Here is a 24,989-nt window from a genome sequence, read left to right as displayed (position 1 = left end):
GGGAGTCACTCCTCTGGAAACGGGATTGCAACTCTTCACAGGTAACCTACCTCACTGAATCCTCATGAACTGCCACAGCCATCCCCACCATAGGCAGCTGATGCCAGGCCATCACGAACAAGACACAATCTTGGGAAGCCGAGGCCAGCGCCTGCAACCCAATGATGACAGCCCATCCCACGACATCACACAGGACCTGTCCTCATGATACCTTACTTTTCTCTCCAGGGCAGCAGCCACTACGCAGGCTTAAATGCAGCACTCGATCCTCACCCCACTCCACGATGATCCCCTTAGCGCCTACAGTGTGCTGGCAGCTTCAGGGGCAGCAGCGAGGCCTAATCCATCAGCCCCCTTCCACCATCACCAAACTCCATCCCACCCCCGCCCACTGCTCCAGCCCCACCGGGCACTCAAGAACCTCACCGCACCAAACACGACAACAGAGAGGGCCACAGGCCTGGCCTGAGGCTCCAGGCTCCAACCAGGGAACATTGCTCATTTTGGCTCCCAAAATCAACCACCGAAGCGGCATGCACAATGCGTGATCCTGGTCAAAACACACTTCTCCAAGCTGAAAGCTCACTGGGCCCACACCAGCACACACTCCGACTCTGAAGACTAGCAGGAGAGCCTGCCCCCTTGCATTCCCTCACGGCCTTTTAGCAGGGACCGCGGATTCATAGATGACCCAGCTTATGGGCAGACACGGTCGACCCTCAGTCAAGAGCCCCTCCAATACTGGAGTCCTTGGTGGTGTTTGCGTGCATGTCGGCAGGGGACACTGGCCTTCACTCCTAACAGTCCCCTACACCCGAGAGAGGAAACGTGCTGAACCTCAGTTTCGATAAGGATACGGTAGAGTGTTCTCACCCATGTTGTTCAGAGTTTCCAAGGAATGCATACAAGGGTGTCATCATCTATCCAAGCACATGCTGGGATGCGGCAGAACACAACCGGGCAGTGCGCCGGGCTCTGCAGGGGAGTCATGAGCCTGGGGTACCCCAAAAGCCTGGGGAATCCACAGCCCTCAGGCCACTCAACAAGACAAACAATCAAACCACTCTTACATCCATTGGGCCCATCTGAGGAAAACCTAATATCTAATGGCACATCCTGGGGTGGTTGAATACCTACCATATTGAGTTATCCCCGACCATGCTCGGAAACATGGCCCCGCCTCACTTTTTCCAGTTCTTCTTAGCACCTCCAGTCATCAGGGCACACGAAGATCTTCTTGTTTTTGCCGACGGCGAGGCTTGCCCAGCAACTGCACTTGGGAAGTGGACTGGTGTCCTCAAAGGACATGATCCATACAAACATTTACCTGGGCTTGAGCTCTGAAACTGCTTCCCAAGGACCTCTATCCCTTACCGAGAATTGACTGCATGTCTGATAGTACGACTGCAGGAAGTTAGGCACATACATTGGCCGGTGTGTGAGAGGCTGTATTTCTGTGTTCACGCGTGTGACTGTGACTGAGTATGCAGACGCTCTTGTGGGTTTCTCTGTGTGCCCCTGACTATGCGTCTTGGTCTCTGTGTGTCCCTGTAGCCCTGTGAAGAGGCGTCCAACAGTAAACGCCATAGTTTATACACAACACCCTGTCTAGACCCCCAACTGAAAGGAGAAAGCCCCCTGTCAGATTACAGAGACCGCATGCAAACTTTAACCCCCAGGGGCTGTTGAAATACTCCACGGACTTCCGCTCTCCCACAGCCACGCCTTCTGACCACAGCACAAAGACTGGACGAGACCTGCCTCCCGTCCGTGGGTGTGACATCTACGTGCAACTCGAGAACCTGCCAGCTACCAGCACATCTGATGTGCACTTGGGGTCACTCCCAACATTTTGGAAGCAAGGGAACGCCCATGGTTGACCCGACACCGACCTACAGCATTCTACTGGCAAGATGCAGCCTGAAACAACTCAAGGGGCTAAAGAACATCGAACAAAGTGCAACTTCTTGCCAACTAGGCCTAATCACTTTCCTTTGACCCGTGGGAATGTCCACCACAGGAAGCAGTGGGCTTCAGCAGCCATGACCCACGTTGGAACCCCACAGCGGAAACTAGGCCACCTTCCCGGCCATGTCTCAGGCAGCTCCCATCCTGCAAGGTTCGCGGCCCTGACCCCTAAGGAACCGCTCAAACGCTCAACAGCCTCGTCCAACGTGCCCTACTCCAGCCAGCAGGGCGACGCATCCCTACTGGAAGGCACAGACATCTTCCGAACACGGGAACACTGAACACCAGGGAAGACAGACCGCAAGCCTGTCTGCTTTGAAGATGCTGATCCCACCTGATGCATCCTGGAAATTCTCCACTGCCACAGTGACACCACTGAGGAACTCAGAGTGATCAAAGGCATGGTCCCCGAGGACCACAGACAGACTAGCAACGGAAGACCTCTGCCATGTGAGGGCACTTGGAAGCCTGAAAGGGAAGAGTGGCTGGCCTTGGCAGCGAACCAGGCATGGCAACACTGCCCCCTTCTCTGCCCCGCCAACGGACTGCTCTGGATAAAGCTCTGGCTATTCGAAAGGCCTGCATGCCATACGGGCCCGCCGCGTCATGCCCTCCGGCAGAAACATTATCGCTTTGCACATTCCCAAAAGTGGGAAAAGAGCGACCAAAGGGCTTGTTTGCATAACTCACATACCCCCAAGAAGGCCGGCACAGATGCCTCAGCATGTCCATCTTCTCTATGTCCCGCAAGACACCCGTGGGGAGTCACTCCTCTGGAAACGGGATTGCAACTCTTCACAGGTAACCTACCTCACTGCATCCTCATGAACTGCCAAAGCCATCCCCACCATAGGAAGCTGATGCCAGGCCATCACGAAAAAGACATATCCTTGGAAGCCGAGGTCAGCTCCTGCAACCCAATGATGACAGCCCATCCCACGACATCACACAGGATCTGTCCTCATGATACCTTAACTTTCTCTCCAGGGCAGCAGCCACTATGCAGGCTTAAATGCAGCACTCGATCCTCACCCCACTCCACGATGATCCACGTAGCGCCAACAGTGTTCTGGCAGCTTCAGGGGCAGCAGCGAGGCCTAATCCATCAGCCCCCTTCCACCATCACCAAATTCCATCCCACCCCCGCCCACTGCTCGAGCACCACCGGGCACTCAAGAACCTCACCGCACCAAACACGACAACAGAGAGGGCCACAGGCCTGGCCTGAGGCTCCAGGCTCCAACCAGGGAACCTTGCTCATTTTGGCTTCCAAAATCAACCACCGATGCGGCATGCACAAAGCGTGATCCTGGTCAAAACACACTTCTCCAAGCTGAAAGCTCACTGGGCCCACACCAGCACACACTCCGACTCTGAAGACTAGCAGGAGAGCCTGCCCCCTTGCATTCCCTCACGGCCTTTTAGCAGGGACCGCGGATTCATAGATGACCCAGCTTATGGGCAGACACGGTCGACCCTCAGTCAGGAGCCCCTCCAATACTGGAGTCCTTGGTGGTGTTTGCGTGCATGTCGGCAGGGGACACTGGCCTTCACTCCTAACAGTCCCCTACACCCGAGAGAGGAAACGTGCTGAACCTCAGTTTCGATAAGGATACGGTAGAGTGTTCTCACCCATGTTGTTCAGAGTTTCCAAGGAATGCATACAAGGGTGTCATCATCGATCCAAGCACATACTGGGATGCGGCTGAACACAACCGGGCAGTGCGCCGGGCTCTGCAGGGGAGTCATGAGCCTGGGGTACCCCAAAAGCCTGGAGAATCCACAGCCCTCAGGCCCCTCAACAAGACGAACAATCAAGCCACTCTTGCAGCCATTGGGCCCATCTCAGGAAAACCTAATATCTAATGGCACATCCTGTGGTGGTTGAATACCTACCATCCTGAGTTTTCACCGACCATGCTCGGGAACATGGCCCCGCCTCACTTTTTCCAGTTCTTCTTAGCACCTCCAGTCATCAGAGCACACGAAGATCTTCTTGTTTTTGCCGACGGTGAGGCTTACCCAGCAACTGCACCTGGGAAGTGGACTGGTGTCCTCAGAGGACATAATCCATACAAACATTTACCTGGGCTTGAGCTCTGAAACTGCTTCCCAAAAACCTCTATCCCTTACCGAGTATTGACTGCATGTCTGATAGTACGACTGCAGGAAGTTAGGCACATACATTGGCCGGTGTGTGAGAGGCTGTATTTCTGTGTTCACGCGTGTGACTGTGACTGAGTACGCAGACGCTCTTGTGGGTTTCTCTGTGTGCCGCTGACTACGCGTCTTGGTCTCTGTGTGTCCCTGTAGCCCTGTGAAGAGGCGTCCAACAGTAAACGCCATAGCTTATACACAACACCCTGTCTAGACCCCCAACTGAAAGGAGAAAGCCCCCTGTCAGCTTCCAGAGGCCGCATGCACACTTTACCCCCAGGGGCTGTTGAAATACTCCACGGACTCCCTCTCTCCCACAGCCACGCCTTCTGACCAGAGCACAAAGACTGGATGAGACCTTCCTCCCAGCCGTGGCTGTGACATCTACGTGCAACTCGAGAACCTGCCAGCTACCAGCACATCTGATGTGCACTTGGGGTCACTCCCAGCACTTTCGGAAGCAGGGGAACTCCCATGGGTGACCCGACACCGACCTACAGCATTCTACTGGCAAGATGCAGCCTGAAACCACTCAATGGGCTAAAGAACATCGAACAAAATGCAACTTCTTTCCAACTAGGCCTAATCTCTTTCCTTTGACCCGTGGGAATGCCCACCACAGGAAGCAGTGGGCTTCAGTAGCCATGACCCATGTTGGAACCCCACAGCGGAAACTAGGCCACCTTCCCGGCCATGTCTCTGGCAGCTCACATCCTGCAAGATTCGCGGCCCTGACCCCTAAGGAACCGCTCAAACGCTCAACAGCCTCGCCCAACGTGCCCAACTCCTGCCAGCAGGGCGACACGTCCCTACTGGAAGCCACAGACATCTTCCGAACACGGGAACACTGAACACCAGGGAGGACAGACCGCAAGCCTGTCTGCTTTGAAGATGCTGATCCCACCTGATGCATCCTGGAAATTCTCCACTGCCACAGTGACACCACTGAGGAACTCAGAGTGATCAAAGGCATGGTCCCCGAGGACCACAGACGGACTTGCAACGGAAGACCTCTGCCATGTGAGGGCACTTGGAAGCCTGAAAGGGAACCGTGGCTGGCCTTGTCAGTGCAACAGGGATGGCAACAGTGCCCCCTTCTCTGCCCCGCCAACGGACTGCTCTGGATAAAGCTCTGGGTATTCGAAAGGCCTGCATGTCATACGGGCCGGCCGCGTCATGCCCTCCGACAGAAACACTATCGCTTTGCACATTCCCAAAAGTGGGAAAAGAGCGACCCAAGGGCTTGTTTGCATAACTCACCTACCCCCAAGAAGGCCAGCACAGATGCCTCAGCATGTCCATCTTCCCTATGTCCCGCAAGACACCCGTGGGGAGTCACTCCTCTGGAAACGGGATTGCAACTCTTCACAGGTAACCTACCTCACTGCATCCTCATGAACTGCCAGAGCCATCCCCACCATAGGCAGCTGATGCCAGGCCATCACGAACAAGACACATCCTTGGGAAGCCGAGGCCAGCGCCTGCAACCCAATGATGACAGCCCATCCCACGACATCACACAGAACCTGTCCTCATGATACCTTACCTTTCTCTCCAGGGCAGCAGCCACTACGCAGGCTTAAATGCAGCACTCGATCCTCACCCCACTCCACGATGATCCACTTAGCGCCAACAGTGTGCTGGCAGCTTCAGGGGCAGCAGCGAGGCCTAATCCATCAGCCCCCTTCCACCATCACCAAACTCCATCCCACCCCCGCCCACTGCTCCAGCACCACCGGGCACTCAAGAACCTCACCGCACCAAACACGACAACAGAGAGGGCCACAGGCCTGGCCTGAGGCTCCAGGCTCCAACCAGGGAACATTGCTCATTTTGGCTTCCAAAATCAACCACCGAAGCGGCATGCACAAAGCGTGATCCTGGTCAAAACACACTTCTCCAAGCTGAAAGCTCACTGGGCCCACACCAGCACACACTCCGACTCTGAAGACTAGCAGGAGAGCCTGCCCCCTTGCATTCCCTCACGGCCTTTTAGCAGGGACCGCGGATTCATAGATGACCCAGCTTATGGGCAGACACGGTCGACCCTCAGTCAAGAGCCCCTCCAATACTGAAATCCTTGGTGGTGTTTGCGTGCATGTCGGCAGGGGACACTGGCCTTCACTCCTAACAGTCCCCTACACCCGAGAGAGGAAACGTGCTGAACCTCAGTTTCGATAAGGATACGGTAGATTGTTCTCACCCATGTTGTTCAGAGTTTCCAAGGAATGCATACAAGGGTGTCATCATCTATCCAAGCACATGCTGGGATGCCTCAGAACACAACCGGGCAGTGCGCCGGGCTCTGCAGGGGAGTCATGAGCCTGGGGTACCCCAAAAGCCTGGGGAATCCACAGCCCTCAGGCCACTCAACAAGACAAACAATCAAACCACTCTTACATCCATTGGGCCCATCTTAGGAAAACCTAATATCTAATGGCACATCCTGGGGTGGTTGAATACCTACCATATTGAGTTATCCCCGAACATGCTCGGAAACATGGCCCCGCCTCACTTTTTCCAGTTCTTCTTAGCACCTCCAGTCATCAGGGCACACGAAGATCTTCTTGTTTTTGCCGACGGCGAGGCTTGCCCAGCAACTGCACCTGGGAAGTGGACTGGTGTCCTCAAAGGACATGATCCATACAAACATTTACCTGGGCTTGAGCTCTGAAACTGCTTCCCAAGGACCTCTATCCCTTACCGAGAATTGACTGCATGTCTGATAGTACGACTGCAGGAAGTTAGGCACATACATTGGCCGGTGTGTGAGAGGCTGTATTTCTGTGTTCACGCGTGTGACTGTGACTGAGTATGCAGACGCTCTTGTGGGTTTCTCTGTGTGCCCCTGACTATGCGTCTTGGTCTCTGTGTGTCCCTGTAGCCCTGTGAAGAGGCGTCCAACAGTAAACGCCATAGTTTATACACAACACCCTGTCTAGACCCCCAACTGAAAGGAGAAAGACCCCTGTCAGCTTCCAGAGGCCGCATGCAAACTTTAACCCCCAGGGGCTGTTGAAATACTCCACGGACTTCCGCTCTCCCACAGCCACGCCTTCTGACCACAGCACAAAGACTGGACGAGACCTGCCTCCCGTCCGTGGGTGTGACATCTACGTGCAACTCGAGAACCTGCCAGCTACCAGCACATCTGATGTGCACTTGGGGTCACTCCCAACATTTTGGAAGCAAGGGAACGCCCATGGTTGACCCGACACCGACCTACAGCATTCTACTGGCAAGATGCAGCCTGAAACAACTCAAGGGGCTAAAGAACATCGAATAAAGTGCAACTTCTTGCCAACTAGGCCTAATCACTTTCCTTTGACCCGTGGGAATGCCCACCACAGGAAGCAGTGGGCTTCAGCAGCCATGACCCACGTTGGAACCCCACAGCGGAAACTAGGCCACCTTCCCGGCCATGTCTCAGGCAGCTCCCATCCTGCAAGGTTCGCGGCCCTGACCCCTAAGGAACCGCTCAAACGCTCAAAAGCCTCGTCCAACGTGCCCTACTCCAGCCAGCAGGGCGACGCGTCCCTACTGGAAGGCACAGACATCTTCCGAACACGGGAACACTGAACACCAGGGAAGACAGACCGCAAGCCTGTCTGCTTTGAAGATGCTGATCCCACCTGATGCATCCTGGAAATTCTCCACTGCCACAGTGACACCACTGAGGAACTCAGAGTGATCAAAGGCATGGTCCCCGAGGACCACAGACAGACTAGCAACGGAAGACCTCTGCCATGTGAGGGCACTTGGAAGCCTGAAAGGGAAGAGTGGCTGGCCTTGGCAGCGAACCAGGCATGGCAACACTGCCCCCTTCTCTGCCCCGCCAACGGACTGCTCTGGATAAAGCTCTGGCTATTCGAAAGGCCTGCATGCCATACGGGCCCGCCGCGTCATGCCCTCCGGCAGAAACATTATCGCTTTGCACATTCCCAAAAGTGGGAAAAGAGCGACCAAAGGGCTTGTTTGCATAACTCACATACCCCCAAGAAGGCCGGCACAGATGCCTCAGCATGTCCATCTTCTCTATGTCCCGCAAGACACCCGTGGGGAGTCACTCCTCTGGAAACGGGATTGCAACTCTTCACAGGTAACCTACCTCACTGCATCCTCATGAACTGCCAAAGCCATCCCCACCATAGGCAGCTGATGCCAGGCCATCACGAAAAAGACATATCCTTGGAAGCCGAGGTCAGCGCCTGCAACCCAATGATGACAGCCCATCCCACGACATCACACAGGACCTGTCCTCATGATACCTTAACTTTCTCTCCAGGGCAGCAGCCACTATGCAGGCTTAAATGCAGCACTCGATCCTCACCCCACTCCACGATGATCCACGTAGCGCCAACAGTGTTCTGGCAGCTTCAGGGGCAGCAGCGAGGCCTAATCCATCAGCCCCCTTCCACCATCACCAAATTCCATCCCACCCCCGCCCACTGCTCCAGCACCACCGGGCACTCAAGAACCTCACCGCACCAAACACGACAACAGAGAGGGCCACAGGCCTGGCCTGAGGCTCCAGGCTCCAACCAGGGAACCTTGCTCATTTTGGCTTCCAAAATCAACCACCGATGCGGCATGCACAAAGCGTGATCCTGGTCAAAACACACTTCTCCAAGCTGAAAGCTCACTGGGCCCACACCAGCACACACTCCGACTCTGAAGACTAGCAGGAGAGCCTGCCCCCTTGCATTCCCTCACGGCCTTTTAGCAGGGACCGCGGATTCATAGATGACCCAGCTTATGGGCAGACACGGTCGACCCTCAGTCAGGAGCCCCTCCAATACTGGAGTCCTTGGTGGTGTTTGCGTGCATGTCGGCAGGGGACACTGGCCTTCACTCCTAACAGTCCCCTACACCCGAGAGAGGAAACGTGCTGAACCTCAGTTTCGATAAGGATACGGTAGAGTGTTCTCACCCATGTTGTTCAGAGTTTCCAAGGAATGCATACAAGGGTGTCATCATCGATCCAAGCACATACTGGGATGCGGCAGAACACAACCGAGCAGTGCGCCGGGCTCTGCAGGGGAGTCATGAGCCTGGGGTACCACAAAAGCCTGGAGAATCCACAGCCCTCAGGCCCCTCAACAAGACGAACAATCAAGCCACTCTTGCAGCCATTGGGCCCATCTCAGGAAAACCTAATATCTAATGGCACATCCTGGGGTGGTTGAATACCTACCATCCTGAGTTTTCACCGACCATGCTCGGGAACATGGCCCCGCCTCACTTTTTCCAGTTCTTCTTAGCACCTCCAGTCATCAGAGCACACGAAGATCTTCTTGTTTTTGCCGACCGTGAGGCTTGCCCAGCAACTGCACCTGGGAAGTGGACTGGTGTCCTCAGAGGACATAATCCATACAAACATTTACCTGGGCTTGAGCTCTGAAACTGCTTCCCAAGAACCTCTATCCCTTACCGAGAATTCACTGCATGTCTGATAGTACGACTGCAGGAAGTTAGGCACATACATTGGCCGGTGTGTGAGAGGCTGTATTTCTGTGTTCACGCGTGTGACTGTGACTGAGTACGCAGACACTCTTGTGGGTTTCTCTGTGTGCCGCTGACTACGCGTCTTGGTCTCTGTGTGTCCCTGTAGCCCTGTGAAGAGGCGTCCAACAGTAAACGCCATAGCTTATACACAACACCCTGTCTAGACCCCCAACTGAAAGGAGAAAGCCCCCTGTCAGCTTCCAGAGGCCGCATGCACACTTTAACCCCCAGGGGCTGTTGAAATACTCCACGGACTCCCTCTCTCCCACAGCCACGCCTTCTGACCAGAGCACAAAGACTGGATGAGACCTTCCTCCCAGCCGTGGCTGTGACATCTACGTGCAACTCGAGAACCTGCCAGCTACCAGCACATCTGATGTGCACTTGGGGTCACTCCCAGCACTTTCGGAAGCAGGGGAACTCCCATGGGTGACCCGACACCGACCTACAGCATTCTACTGGCAAGATGCAGCCTGAAACCACTCAATGGGCTAAAGAACATCGAGCAAAGTGCAACTTCTTTCCAACTAGGCCTAATCTCTTTCCTTTGAGCCGTGGGAATGCCCACCACGGGAAGCAGTGGGCTTCAGCAGCCATGACCCATGTTGGAACCCCACAGCGGAAACTAGGCCACCTTCCCGGCCATGTCTCAGGCAGCTCCCATCCTGCAAGGTTCGCGGCCCTGACCCCTAAAGAACCGCTCAAACGCTCAACAGCCTCGTCCAACGTGCCCTACTCCAGCGAGCATGGCGACGCGTCCCTACTGGAAGCCACAGACATCTTCCGAACACGGGAACACTGAACACCAGGGAAGACAGACCGCAAGCCTGTCTGCTTTGAAGATGCTGATCCCACCTGATGCATCCTGGAAATTCTCCACTGCCACAGTGACACCACTGAGGAACTCAGAGTGATCAAAGGCATGGTCCCCGAGGACCACAGACAGACTTGCAACGGAAGACCTCTGCCATGTGAGGGCACTTGGAAGCCTGAAAGGGAAGAGTGGCTGGCCTTGGCAGTGCACCAGGGATGGCAACAGTGCCCCCTTCTCTGTCCCGCCAACGGACTGCTCTGGATAAAGCTCTGGGTATTCGAAAGGCCTGCATGCCACACGGGCGGGCCGCGTCATGCCCTCCGGCAGAAACACTATCGCTTTGCACATTCCCAAAAGTGGGAAAAGAGCGACCCAAGGGCTTGTTTGCATAACTCACCTACCCCCAAGAAGGCCGGCACAGATGCCTCAGCATGTCCATCTTCTCTATGTCCCGCAAGACACCCGTGGGGAGTCACTCCTCTGGAAACGGGATTGCAACTCTTCACAGGTAACCTACCTCACTGCATCCTCATGAACTGCCACAGCCATCCCCACCATAGGCAGCTGATGCCAGGCCATCACGAACAAGACACATCCTTGGGAACCCGAGGCCAGCGCCTGCAACCCAATGATGACAGCCCATCCCACGACATCACACAGGACCTGTCCTCATGATACCTTACCTTTCTCTCCAGGGCAGCAGCCACTACGCAGGCTTAAATGCAGCACTCGATCCTCACCCCACTCCACGATGATCCACTTAGCGCCTACAGTGTGCTGGCAGCTTCAGGGGCAGCAGCGAGGCCTAATCCATCAGCCCCCTTCCACCATCACCAAACTCCATCCCACCCCCGCCCACTGCTCCAGCCCCACCGGGCACTCAAGAACCTCACCGCACCAAACACGACAACAGAGAGGGCCACAGTCCTGGCCTGAGGCTCCAGGCTCCAACCAGGGAACCTTGCTCATTTTGGCTCCCAAAATCAACCACCGAAGCGGCATGCACAATGCGTGATCCTGGTCAAAACACACTTCTCCAAGCTGAAAGCTCACTGGGCCCACACCAGCACACACTCCGACTCTGAAGACTAGCAGGAGAGCCTGCCCCCTTGCATTCCCTCACGGCCTTTTAGCAGGGACCGCGGATTCATAGATGACCCAGCTTATGGGCAGACACGGTCGACCCTCAGTCAGGAGCCCCTCCAATACTGGAGTCCTTGGTGGTGTTTGCGTGCATGTCGGCAGGGGACACTGGCCTTCACTCCTAACAGTCCCCTACACCCGAGAGAGGAAACGTGCTGAACCTCAGTTTCGATAAGGATACGGTAGAGTGTTCTCACCCATTTTGTTCAGAGTTTCCAAGGAATGCATACAAGGGTGTCATCATCGATCCAAGCACATACTGGGATGCTGCAGAACACAACCGGGCAGTGCGCCGGGCCCTGCAGGGGAGTCATGAGCCTGGGGTACCACAAAAGCCTGGAGAATCCACAGCCCTCAGGCCCCTCAACAAGACGAACAATCAAGCCACTCTTGCAGCCATTGGGCCCATCTCAGGAAAACCTAATATCTAATGGCACATCTTGGGGTGGTTGAATACCTACCATCCTGAGTTATCCCCGACGATGCTCGGGAACATGGCCCCGCCTCACTTTTTCCAGTTCTTCTTAGCACCTCCAGTCATCAGAGCACACGAAGATCTTCTTGTTTTTGCCGACGGCGAGGCTTGCCCAGCAACTGCACCTGGGAAGTGGACTGGTGTCCTCAGAGGACATGATCCATACAAACATTTACCTGGGCTTGAGCTCTGAAACTGCTTCCCAAGAACCTCTATCCCTTACCGAGAATTGACTGCATGTCTGATAGTACGACTGCAGGAAGTTAGGCACATACATTGGCCGGTGTGTGAGAGGCTGTATTTCTGTGTTCACGCGTGTGACTGTGACTGAGTACGCAGACGCTCTTGTGGGTTTCTCTGTGTGCTGTTGACTACGCGTCTTGGTCTCTGTGTGTCCCTGTAGCCCTGTGAAGAGGCGTCCAACAGTAAACGCCATAGCTTATACACAACACCATGTCTAGGCCGCCAACTGAAAGGAGAAAGCCCCCTGTCAGCTTCCAGAGGCCGCATGCAAACTTTAACCCCCAGGGGCTGTTGAAATACTCCACGGACTCCCGCTCTCCCACAGCCACGCCTTCTGACCAGAGCACAAAGACTGCATGAGACCTTCCTCCCAGCCGTGGCTGTGACATCTACGTGCAACTCGAGATCCTGCCAGCTACCAGCACATCTGATGTGCACTTGGGGTCACTCCCAGCACTTTCGGAAGCAGGGGAACTCCCATGGGTGACCCGACACCGACCTACAGCATTCTACTGGCAAGATGCAGCCTGAAACCACTCAATGGGCTAAAGAACATCGAACAAAATGCAACTTCTTTCCAACTAGGCCTAATCTCTTTCCTTTGACCCGTGGGAATGCCCACCAAAGGAAGCAGTGGGCTTCAGTAGCCATGACCCATGTTGGAACCCCACAGCGGAAACTAGGCCACCTTCCCGGCCATGTCTCTGGCAGCTCACATCCTGCAAGATTCGCGGCCCTGACCCCTAAGGAACCGCTCAAACGCTCAACAGCCTCGCCCAACGTGCCCAACTCCTGCCAGCAGGGCGACGCGTCCCTACTGGAAGCCACAGACATCTTCCGAACACGGGAACACTGAACACCAGGGAAGACAGACCGCAAGCCTGTCTGCTTTGAAGATGCTGATCCCACCCGATGCATCCTGGAAATTCTCCACTGCCACAGTGACACCACTGAGGAACTCAGAGTGATCAAAGGCATGGTCCCCGAGGACCACAGACAGACTTGCAACGGAAGACCTCTGCCATGTGAGGGCACTTGGAAGCCTGAAAGGGAACCGTGGCTGGCCTTGTCAGTGCAACAGGGATGGCAACAGTGCCCCCTTCTCTGCCCCGCCAACGGACTGCTCTGGATAAAGCTCTGGGTATTCGAAAGGCCTGCATGTCATACGGGCCGGCCGCGTCATGCCCTCCGACAGAAACACTATCGCTTTGCACATTCCCAAAAGTGGGAAAAGAGCGACCCAAGGGCTTGTTTGCATAACTCACCTACCCCCAAGAAGGCCAGCACAGATGCCTCAGCATGTCCATCTTCTCTATGTCCCGCAAGACACCCGTGGGGAGTCACTCCTCTGGAAACGGGATTGCAACTCTTCACAGGTAACCTACCTCACTGCATCCTCATGAACTGCCAGAGCCATCCCCACCATAGGCAGCTGATGCCAGGCCATCACGAACAAGACACATCATTGGGAAGCCGAGGCCAGCGCCTGCAACCCAATGATGACAGCCCATCCCACGACATCACACAGAACCTGTCCTCATGATACCTTACCTTTCTCTCCAGGGCAGCAGCCACTACGCAGGGTTAAATGCAGCACTCGATCCTCACCCCACTCCACGATGATCCACTTAGCGCCAACAGTGTGCTGGCAGCTTCAGGGGCAGCAGCGAGGCCTAATCCATCAGCCCCCTTCCACCATCACCAAACTCCATCCCACCCCCGCCCACTGCTCCAGCACCACCGGGCACTCAAGAACCTCACCGCACCAAACACGACAACAGAGAGGGCCACAGGCCTGGCCTGAGGCTCCAGGCTCCAACCAGGGAACATTGCTCATTTTGGCTTCCAAAATCAACCACCGAAGCGGCATGCACAAAGCGTGATCCTGGTCAAAACACACTTCTCCAAGCTGAAAGCTCACTGGGCCCACAACAGCACACACTCCGACTATGAAGACTAGCAGGAGAGCCTACCCCCTTGCATTCCCTCATGGCCTTTTAGCAGGGACCGCGGATTCATAGATGACCCAGCTAATGGGCAGACACGGTCGACCCTCAGTCAAGAGGCCCTCCAATACTGAAATCCTTGGTGGTGTTTGCGTGCATGTCGGCAGGGGACACTGGCCTTCACTCCTAACAGTCCCCTACACCCGAGAGAGGAAACGTGCTGAACCTCAGTTTCGATAAGGATACGGTAGAGTGTTCTCACCCATGTTGTTCAGAGTTTCCAAGGAATGCATACAAGGGTGTCATCATCTATCCAAGCACATGCTGGGATGTGGCAGAACACAACCGGGCAGTGCGCCGGGCTCTGCAGGGGAGTCATGAGCCTGGGGTACCCCAAAAGCCTGGGGAATCCACAGCCCTCAGGCCACTCAAAAAGACAAACAATCAAACCACTCTTACATCCATTGGGCCCATCTGAGGAAAACCTAATATCTAATGGCACATCCTGGAGTGGTTGAATACCTACCATATTGAGTTATCCCCGACCATGCTCGGAAACATGGCCCCGCCTCACTTTTTCCAGTTCTTCTTAGCACCTCCAGTCATCAGGGCACACGAAGATATTCTTGTTTTTGCCGACGGCGAGGCTTGCCCAGCAACTGCACCTGGGAAGTGGACTGGTGTCCTCAAAGGACATGATCCATACAAACATTTACCTGGGCTTGAGCTCTGAAACTGCTTCCCAAGGACCTCTATCCCTTACCGAGAATTGACTGCATGTCTGATAGTAGGACTGCAGAAAGTTAGGCACATACATTGGCCGGTGTGTGAGAGGCTGTATTTCTGTGTTCACGCGTGTGACTGTGACTGAGTATGCAGACGCTCTTGTGGGTTTCTCTGTGTGCCCCTGACTATGCGTCTTGGTCTCTGTGTGTCCCTGTAGCCCTGTGAAGAGGCGTCCAACAGTAAAAGCCATAGTTTATACACAACACCCTGTCTAGACCCCCAACTGAAAGGAGAAAGACCCCTGTCAGCTTCCAGAGGCCGCATGCAAACTTTAACCCCCAGGGGCTGTTGAAATACTCCACGGACTTCCGCTCTCCCACAGCCACGCCTTCTGACCACAGCACAAAGACTGGACGAGACCTGCCTCCCGGCCGTGGGTGTGACATCTACGTGCAACTCGAGAACCTGCCAGCTACCAGCACATCTGATGTGCACTTGGGGTCACTCCCAACATTTTGGAAGCAAGGGAACGCCCATGGTTGACCCGACACCGACCTACAGCATTCTACTGGCAAGATGCAGCCTGAAACAACTCAAGGGGCTAAAGAACATCGAACAAAGTGCAACTTCTTGCCAACTAGGCCTAATCACTTTCCTTTGACCCGTGGGAATGTCCACCACAGGAAGCAGTGGGCTTCAGCAGCCATGACCCACGTTGGAACCCCACAGCGGAAACTAGGCCACCTTCCCGGCCATGTCTCAGGCAGCTCCCATCCTGCAAGGTTCGCGGCCCTGACCCCTAAGGAACCGCTCAAACGCTCAACAGCCTCGTCCAACGTGCCCTACTCCAGCCAGCAGGGCGACGCGTCCCTACTGGAAGGCACAGACATCTTCCGAACACGGGAACACTGAACACCAGGGAAGACAGACCGCAAGCCTGTCTGCTTTGAAGATGCTGATCCCACCTGATGCATCCTGGAAATTCTCCACTGCCACAGTGACACCACTGAGGAACTCAGAGTGATCAAAGGCATGGTCCCCGAGGACCACAGACAGACTAGCAACGGAAGACCTCTGCCATGTGAGGGCACTTGGAAGCCTGAAAGGGAAGAGTGGCTGGCCTTGGCAGCGAACCAGGCATGGCAACACTGCCCCCTTCTCTGCCCCGCCAACGGACTGCTCTGGATAAAGCTCTGGCTATTCGAAAGGCCTGCATGCCATACGGGCCCGCCGCGTCATGCCCTCCGGCAGAAACATTATCGCTTTGCACATTCCCAAAAGTGGGAAAAGAGCGACCAAAGGGCTTGTTTGCATAACTCACATACCCCCAAGAAGGCCGGCACAGATGCCTCAGCATGTCCATCTTCTCTATGTCCCGCAAGACACCCGTGGGGAGTCACTCCTCTGGAAACGGGATTGCAACTCTTCACAGGTAACCTACCTCACTGCATCCTCATGAACTGCCAAAGCCATCCCCACCATAGGCAGCTGATGCCAGGCCATCACGAAAAAGACATATCCTTGGAAGCCGAGGTCAGCGCCTGCAACCCAATGATGACAGCCCATCCCACGACATCACACAGGACCTGTCCTCATGATACCTTAACTTTCTCTCCAGGGCAGCAGCCACTATGCAGGCTTAAATGCAGCACTCGATCCTCACCCCACTCCACGATGATCCACGTAGCGCCAACAGTGTTCTGGCAGCTTCAGGGGCAGCAGCGAGGCCTAATCCATCAGCCCCCTTCCACCATCACCAAATTCCATCCCACCCCCGCCCACTGCTCCAGCACCACCGGGCACTCAAGAACCTCACCGCACCAAACACGACAACAGAGAGGGCCACAGGCCTGGCCTGAGGCTCCAGGCTCCAACCAGGGAACCTTGCTCATTTTGGCTTCCAAAATCAACCACCGATACGGCATGCACAAAGCGTGATCCTGGTCAAAACACACTTCTCCAAGCTGAAAGCTCACTGGGCCCACACCAGCACACACTCCGACTCTGAAGACTAGCAGGAGAGCCTGCCCCCTTGCATTCCCTCACGGCCTTTTAGCAGGGACCGCGGATTCATAGATGACCCAGCTTATGGGCAGACACGGTCGACCCTCAGTCAGGAGCCCCTCCAATACTGGAGTCCTTGGTGGTGTTTGCGTGCATGTCGGCAGGGGACACTGGCCTTCACTCCTAACAGTCCCCTACACCCGAGAGAGGAAACGTGCTGAACCTCAGTTTCGATAAGGATACGGTAGAGTGTTCTCACCCATGTTGTTCAGAGTTTCCAAGGAATGCATACAAGGGTGTCATCATCGATCCAAGCACATACTGGGATGCGGCAGAACACAACCGGGCAGTGCGCCGGGCTCTGCAGGGGAGTCATGAGCCTGGGGTACCACAAAAGCCTGGAGAATCCACAGCCCTCAGGCCCCTCAACAAGACGAACAATCAAGCCACTCTTGCAGCCATTGGGCCCATCTCAGGAAAACCTAATATCTAATGGCACATCCTGGGGTGGTTGAATACCTACCATCCTGAGTTTTCACCGACCATGCTCGGGAACATGGCCCCGCCTCACTTTTTCCAGTTCTTCTTAGCACCTCCAGTCATCAGAGCACACGAAGATCTTCTTGTTTTTGCCGACGGTGAGGCTTGCCCAGCAACTGCACCTGGGAAGTGGACTGGTGTCCTCAGAGGACATAATCCATACAAACATTTACCTGGGCTTGAGCTCTGAAACTGCTTCCCAAGAACCTCTATAACTTACCGAGAATTGACTGCATGTCTGATAGTACGACTGCAGGAAGTTAGGCACATACATTGGCCGGTGTGTGAGAGGCTGTATTTCTGTGTTCACGCGTGTGACTGTGACTGAGTACGCAGACGCTCTTGTGGGTTTCTCTGTGTGCCGCTGACTACGCGTCTTGGTCTCTGTGTGTCCCTGTAGCCCTGTGAAGAGGCGTCCAACAGTAAACGCCATAGCTTATACACAACACCATGTCTAGACCCCCAACTGAAAGGAGAAAGCCCCCTGTCAGCTTCCAGAGGCCGCATGCAAACTTTAAACCCCAGGGGCTGTTGAAATACTCCACGGACTCCCGCTCTCCCACAGCCACGCCTTCTGACCAGAGCACAAAGACTGGATGAGACCTTCCTCCCAGCCGTGGCTGTGACATCTACGTGCAACTCGAGAACCTGCCAGCTACCAGCACATCTGATGTGCACTTGGGGTCACTCCCAGCAATTTCGGAAGCAGGGGAACTCCCATGGTTGACCCGACACCGACCTACAGCATTCTACTGGCAAGATGCAGCCTGAAACCACTCAATGGGCTAAAGAACATCGAACAAAGTGCAACTTCTTTCCAACTAGGCCTAATCTCTTTCCTTTGACCCGTGGGAATGCCCACCACAGGAAGCAGTGGGCTTCAGCAGCCATGACCCATGTTGGAACCCCACAGCGGAAACTAGGCCACCTTCCCGGCCATGTCTCAGGCAGCTCCCATCCTGCAAGGTTCGCGGCCCTGACCCCTAAGGAACCGCTCAAACGCTCAACAGCCTCGCCCAACGTGCCCAACTCCAGCCAGCAGGGCGACGCGTCCCTACTGGAAGCCACAGACATCTTCCGAACACGGGAACACTGAACACCAGGGAAGACAGACCGCAAGCCTGTCTGCTTTGAAGATGCTGATCCCACCTGATGCATCCTGGAAATTCTCCACTGCCACAGTGACACCACTGAGGAACTCAGAGTGATCAAAGGCATGGTCCCCGAGGACCACAGACAGACTTGCAACGGAAGACCTCTGCCATGTGAGGGCACTTGGAAGCCTGAAAGGGAACCGTGGCTGGCCTTGTCAGTGCAACAGGGATGGCAACAGTGCCCCCTTCTCTGCCCCGCCAACGGACTGCTCTGGATAAAGCTCTGGGTATTCGAAAGGCCTGCATGCCACACGGGCGGGCCGCGTCATGCCCTCCGGCAGAAACACTATCGCTTTGCACATTCCCAAAAGTGGGAAAAGAGCGACCCAAGGGCTTGTTTGCATAACTCACCTACCCCCAAGAAGGCCGGCACAGATGCCTCAGCATGTCCATCTTCTCTATGTCCCGCAAGACACCCGTGGGGAGTCACTCCACTGGAAACGGGATTGCAACTCTTCACAGGTAACCTACCTCACTGCATCCTCATGAACTGCCACAGCCATCCCCACCATAGGCAGCTGATGCCAGGCCATCACGAACAAGACACATCCTTGGGAAGCCGAGGCCAGCGCCTGCAACCCAATGATGACAGCCCATCCCACGACATCACACAGGACCTGTCCTCATGATACCTTACCTTTCTCTCCAGGGCAGCAGCCACTATGCAGGCTTAAATGCAGCACTCGATCCTCACAGCACTCCACGATGATCCACTTAACGCCAACAGTGTGCTGGCAGCTTCAGGGGCAGCAGCGAGGCCTAATCCATCAGCCCCCTTCCACCATCACCAAACTCCATCCCACCCCCGCCCACTGCTCCAGCACCACCGGGCACTCAAGAACCTCACCGCACCAAACACGACAACAGAGAGGGCCACAGGCCTGGCCTGAGGCTCCAGGCTCCAACCAGGGAACCTTGCTCATTTTGGCTCCCAAAATCAACCACCGAAGCGGCATGCACAATGCGTGATCCTGGTCAAAACACACTTCTCCAAGCTGAAAGCTCACTGGGCCCACACCAGCACACACTCCGACTCTGAAGACTAGCAGGAGAGCCTGCCCCCTTGCATTCCCTCACGGCCTTTTAGCAGGGACCGCGGATTCATAGATGACCCAGCTTATGGGCAGACACGGTCGACCCTCAGTCAGGAGCCCCTCCAATACTGGAGTCCTTGGTGGTGTTTGCGTGCATGTCGGCAGGGGACACTGGCCTTCACTCCTAACAGTCCCCTACACCCGAGAGAGGAAACGTGCTGAACCTCAGTTTCGATAAGGATACGGTAGAGTGTTCTCACCCATTTTGTTCAGAGTTTCCAAGGAATGCATACAAGGGTGTCATCATCGATCCAAGCACATACTGGGATGCTGCAGAACACAACCGGGCAGTGCGCCGGGCTCTGCAGGGGAGTCATGAGCCTGGGGTACCACAAAAGCCTGGAGAATCCACAGCCCTCAGGCCCCTCAACAAGACGAACAATCAAGCCACTCTTGCAGCCATTGGGCCCATCTCAGGAAAACCTAATATCTAATGGCACATCTTGGGGTGGTTGAATACCTACCATCCTGAGTTATCCCCGACCATGCTCGGGAACATGGCCCCGCCTCACTTTTTCCAGTTCTTCTTAGCACCTCCAGTCATCAGAGCACACGAAGATCTTCTTGTTTTTGCCGACGGCGAGGCTTGCCCAGCAACTGCACCTGGGAAGTGGACTGGTGTCCTCAGAGGACATGATCCATACAAACATTTACCTGGGCTTGAGCTCTGAAACTGCTTCCCAAGAACCTCTATCCCTTACCGAGAATTGACTGCATGTCTGATAGTACGACTGCAGGAAGTTAGGCACATACATTGGCCGGTGTGTGAGAGGCTGTATTTCTGTGTTCACGCGTGTGACTGTGACTGAGTACGCAGACGCTCTTGTGGGTTTCTCTGTGTGCTGTTGACTACGCGTCTTGGTCTCTGTGTGTCCCTGTAGCCCTGTGAAGAGGCGTCCAACAGTAAACGCTATAGCTTATACACAACACCATGTCTAGGCCGCCAACTGAAAGGAGAAAGCCCCCTGTCAGCTTCCAGAGGCCGCATGCAAACTTTAACCCCCAGGGGCTGTTGAAATACTCCACGGACTCCCGCTCTCCCACAGCCACGCCTTCTGACCAGAGCACAAAGACTGCATGAGACCTTCCTCCCAGCCGTGGCTGTGACATCTACGTGCAACTCGAGAACCTGCCAGCTACCAGCACATCTGATGTGCACTTGGGGTCACTCCCAGCACTTTCGGAAGCAGGGGAACTCCCATGGGTGACCCGACACCGACCTACAGCATTCTACTGGCAAGATGCAGCCTGAAACCACTCAATGGGCTAAAGAACATCGAACAAAATGCAACTTCTTTCCAACTAGGCCTAATCTCTTTCCTTTGACCCGTGGGAATGCCCACCACAGGAAGCAGTGGGCTTCAGTAGCCATGACCCATGTTGGAACCCCACAGCGGAAACTAGGCCACCTTCCCGGCCATGTCTCTGGCAGCTCACATCCTGCAAGATTCGCGGCCCTGACCCCTAAGGAACCGCTCAAACGCTCAACAGCCTCGCCCAACGTGCCCAACTCCTGCCAGCAGGGCGACGCGTCCCTACTGGAAGCCACAGACATCTTCCGAACACGGGAACACTGAACACCAGGGAAGACAGACCGCAAGCCTGTCTGCTTTGAAGATGCTGATCCCACCTGATGCATCCTGGAAATTCTCCACTGCCACAGTGACACCACTGAGGAACTCAGAGTGATCAAAGGCATGGTCCCCGAGGACCACAGACAGACTTGCAACGGAAGACCTCTGCCATGTGAGGGCACTTGGAAGCCTGAAAGGGAACCGTGGCTGGCCTTGTCAGTGCAACAGGGATGGCAACATTGCCCCCTTCTCTGCCCCGCCAACGGACTGCTCTGGATAAAGCTCTGGGTATTCGAAAGGCCTGCATGTCATACGGGCCGGCCGCGTCATGCCCTCCGACAGAAACACTATCGCTTTGCACATTCCCAAAAGTGGGAAAAGAGCGACCCAAGGGCTTGTTTGCATAACTCACCTACCCCCAAGAAGGCCAGCACAGATGCCTCAGCATGTCCATCTTCTCTATGTCCCGCAAGACACCCGTGGGGAGTCACTCCTCTGGAAACGGGATTGCAACTCTTCACAGGTAACCTACCTCACTGCATCCTCATGAACTGCCAGAGCCATCCCCACCATAGGCAGCTGATGCCAGGCCATCACGAACAAGACACATCCTTGGGAAGCCGAGGCCAGCGCCTGCAACCCAATGATGACAGCCCATCCCACGACATCACACAGAACCTGTCCTCATGATACCTTACCTTTCTCTCCAGGGCAGCAGCCACTACGCAGGGTTAAATGCAGCACTCGATCCTCACCCCACTCCACGATGATCCACTGAGCGCCAACAGTGTGCTGGCAGCTTCAGGGGCAGCAGCGAGGCCTAATCCATCAGCCCCGTTCCACCATCACCAAACTCCATCCCACCCCCGCCCACTGCTCCAGCACCACCGGGCACTCAAGAACCTCACCGCACCAAACACGACAACAGAGAGGGCCACAGGCCTGGCCTGAGGCTCCAGGCTCCAACCAGGGAACATTGCTCATTTTGGCTTCCAAAATCAACCACCGAAGCGGCATGCACAAAGCGTGATCCTGGTCAAAACACACTTCTCCAAGCTGAAAGCTCACTGGGCCCACACCAGCACACACTCCGACTCTGAAGACTAGCAGGAGAGCCTGCCCCCTTGCATTCCCTCACGGCCTTTTAGCAGGGACCGCGGATTCATAGATGACCCAGCTTATGGGCAGACACGGTCGACCCTCAGTCAAGAGGCCCTCCAATACTGAAATCCTTGGTGGTGTTTGCGTGCATGTCGGCAGGGGACACTGTTCTTCACTCCTAACAGTCCCCTACACCCGAGAGAGGAAACGTGCTGAACCTCAGTTTCGATAAGGATACGGTAGAGTGTTCTCACCCATGTTGTTCAGAGTTTCCAAAAAATGCATACAAGGGTGTCATCATCTATCCAAGCACATGCTGGGATGCGGCAGAACACAACCGGGCAGTGCGCCGGGCTCTGCAGGGGAGTCATGAGCCTGGGGTACCCCAAAAGCCTGGGGAATCCACAGCCCTCAGGCCACTCAAAAAGACAAACAATCAAACCACTCTTACATCCATTGGGCCCATCTGAGGAAAACCTAATATCTAATGGCACATCCTGGGGTGGTTGAATACCTACCATATTGAGTTATCCCCGACCATGCTCGGAAACATGGCCCCGCCTCACTTTTTCCAGTTCTTCTTAGCACCTCCAGTCATCAGGGCACACGAAGATCTTCTTGTTTTTGCCTACGGCGAGGCTTGCCCAGCAACTGCACCTGGGAAGTGGACTGGTGTCCTCAAAGGACATGATCCATACAAACATTTACCTGGGCTTGAGCTCTGAAACTGCTTCCCAAGGACCTCTATCCCTTACCGAGAATTGACTGCATGTCTGATAGTACGACTGCAGGAAGTTAGGCACATACATTGGCCGGTGTGTGAGAGGCTGTATTTCTGTGTTCACGCGTGTGACTGTGACTGAGTATGCAGACGCTCTTGTGGGTTTCTCTGTGTGCCCCTGACTATGCGTCTTGGTCTCTGTGTGTCCCTGTAGCCCTGTGAAGAGGCGTCCAACAGTAAACGCCATAGTTTATACACAACACCCTGTCTAGACCCCCAACTGAAAGGAGAAAGACCCCTGTCAGCTTCCAGAGGCCGCATGCAAACTTTAACCCCCAGGGGCTGTTGAAATACTCCACGGACTTCCGCTCTCCCACAGCCACGCCTTCTGACCACAGCACAAAGACTGGACGAGACCTGCCTCCCGTCCGTGGGTGTGACATCTACGTGCAACTCGAGAACCTGCCAGCTACCAGCACATCTGATGTGCACTTGGGGTCACTCCCAACATTTTGGAAGCAAGGGAACGCCCATGGTTGACCCGACACCGACCTACAGCATTCTACTGGCAAGATGCAGCCTGAAACAACTCAAGGGGCTAAAGAACATCGAACAAAGTGCAACTTCTTGCCAACTAGGCCTAATCACTTTCCTTTGACCCGTGGGAATGTCCACCACAGGAAGCAGTGGGCTTCAGCAGCCATGACCCACGTTGGAACCCCACAGCGGAAACTAGGCCACCTTCCCGGCCATGTCTCAGGCAGCTCCCATCCTGCAAGGTTCGCGGCCCTGACCCCTAAGGAACCGCTCAAACGCTCAACAGCCTCGTCCAACGTGCCCTACTCCAGCCAGCAGGGCGACGCGTCCCTACTGGAAGGCACAGACATCTTCCGAACACGGGAACACTGAACACCAGGGAAGACAGACCGCAAGCCTGTCTGCTTTGAAGATGCTGATCCCACCTGATGCATCCTGGAAATTCTCCACTGCCACAGTGACACCACTGAGGAACTCAGAGTGATCAAAGGCATGGACCCCGAGGACCACAGACAGACTAGCAACGGAAGACCTCTGCCATGTGAGGGCACTTGGAAGCCTGAAAGGGAAGAGTGGCTGGCCTTGGCAGCGAACCAGGCATGGCAACACTGCCCCCTTCTCTGCCCCGCCAACGGACTGCTCTGGATAAAGCTCTGGCTATTCGAAAGGCCTGCATGCCATACGGGCCGGCCGCGTCATGCCCTCCGGCAGAAACATTATCGCTTTGCACATTCCCAAAAGTGGGAAAAGAGCGACCAAAGGGCTTGTTTGCATAACTCACCTACCCCCAAGAAGGCCGGCACAGATGCCTCAGCATGTCCATCTTCTCTATGTCCCGCAAGACACCCGTGGGGAGTCACTCCTCTGGAAACGGGATTGCAACTCTTCACAGGTAACCTACCTCACTGCATCCTCATGAACTGCCAAAGCCATCCCCACCATAGGCAGCTGATGCCAGGCCATCACGAAAAAGACATATCCTTGGAAGCCGAGGTCAGCGCCTGCAACCCAATGATGACAGCCCATCCCACGACATCACACAGGACCTGTCCTCATGATAACTTAACTTTCTCTCCAGGGCAGCAGCCACTATGCAGGCTTAAATGCAGCACTCGATCCTCACCCCACTCCACGATGATCCACGTAGCGCCAACCGTGTTCTGGCAGCTTCAGGGGCAGCAGCGAGGCCTAATCCATCAGCCCCCTTCCACCATCACCAAATTCCATCCCACCCCCGCCCACTGCTCCAGCACCACCGGGCACTCAAGAACCTCACCGCACCAAACA

At 55.1% G+C, this 24,989-nt stretch overlaps 9 non-coding genes across 9 annotated transcripts; all 9 read right to left on the bottom strand.

Annotated features, from left to right (window-relative positions):
• Positions 1–833: 833 nt before the first annotated feature.
• LOC137750757 (small nucleolar RNA SNORD116) lies at positions 834–926 on the bottom strand. Its single transcript, XR_011070553.1, has one exon. It is a non-coding gene; the product is annotated as a small nucleolar RNA SNORD116 (small nucleolar RNA).
• Positions 927–3,560: 2,634 nt separating this feature from the next.
• On the bottom strand, positions 3,561–3,653 carry LOC137777226 (small nucleolar RNA SNORD116). Its single transcript, XR_011076468.1, has one exon. It is a non-coding gene; the product is annotated as a small nucleolar RNA SNORD116 (small nucleolar RNA).
• A 2,635-nt stretch (positions 3,654–6,288) lies between these two features.
• LOC137751104 (small nucleolar RNA SNORD116) lies at positions 6,289–6,381 on the bottom strand. The gene has a single exon (XR_011070692.1). It is a non-coding gene; the product is annotated as a small nucleolar RNA SNORD116 (small nucleolar RNA).
• A 2,634-nt stretch (positions 6,382–9,015) lies between these two features.
• Positions 9,016–9,108, bottom strand: LOC137777221 (small nucleolar RNA SNORD116). Its single transcript, XR_011076467.1, has one exon. It is a non-coding gene; the product is annotated as a small nucleolar RNA SNORD116 (small nucleolar RNA).
• A 2,636-nt stretch (positions 9,109–11,744) lies between these two features.
• Positions 11,745–11,837, bottom strand: LOC137776459 (small nucleolar RNA SNORD116). Its single transcript, XR_011076223.1, has one exon. It is a non-coding gene; the product is annotated as a small nucleolar RNA SNORD116 (small nucleolar RNA).
• A 2,636-nt stretch (positions 11,838–14,473) lies between these two features.
• Positions 14,474–14,566, bottom strand: LOC137750752 (small nucleolar RNA SNORD116). Its single transcript, XR_011070552.1, has one exon. It is a non-coding gene; the product is annotated as a small nucleolar RNA SNORD116 (small nucleolar RNA).
• A 2,634-nt stretch (positions 14,567–17,200) lies between these two features.
• On the bottom strand, positions 17,201–17,293 carry LOC137777218 (small nucleolar RNA SNORD116). The gene has a single exon (XR_011076466.1). It is a non-coding gene; the product is annotated as a small nucleolar RNA SNORD116 (small nucleolar RNA).
• A 2,636-nt stretch (positions 17,294–19,929) lies between these two features.
• LOC137776457 (small nucleolar RNA SNORD116) lies at positions 19,930–20,022 on the bottom strand. The gene has a single exon (XR_011076222.1). It is a non-coding gene; the product is annotated as a small nucleolar RNA SNORD116 (small nucleolar RNA).
• Positions 20,023–22,658: 2,636 nt separating this feature from the next.
• LOC137751499 (small nucleolar RNA SNORD116) lies at positions 22,659–22,751 on the bottom strand. The gene has a single exon (XR_011070823.1). It is a non-coding gene; the product is annotated as a small nucleolar RNA SNORD116 (small nucleolar RNA).
• Between the last annotated feature and the right edge of the window lie 2,238 nt (positions 22,752–24,989).

The sequence above is a fragment of the Eschrichtius robustus genome, chromosome 1, assembly GCF_028021215.1.
Source record: "Eschrichtius robustus isolate mEscRob2 chromosome 1, mEscRob2.pri, whole genome shotgun sequence".
Classification (NCBI taxonomy): domain Eukaryota; kingdom Metazoa; phylum Chordata; class Mammalia; order Artiodactyla; family Eschrichtiidae; genus Eschrichtius; species Eschrichtius robustus.
This window is presented reverse-complemented; position numbering and strand designations above follow the sequence as displayed.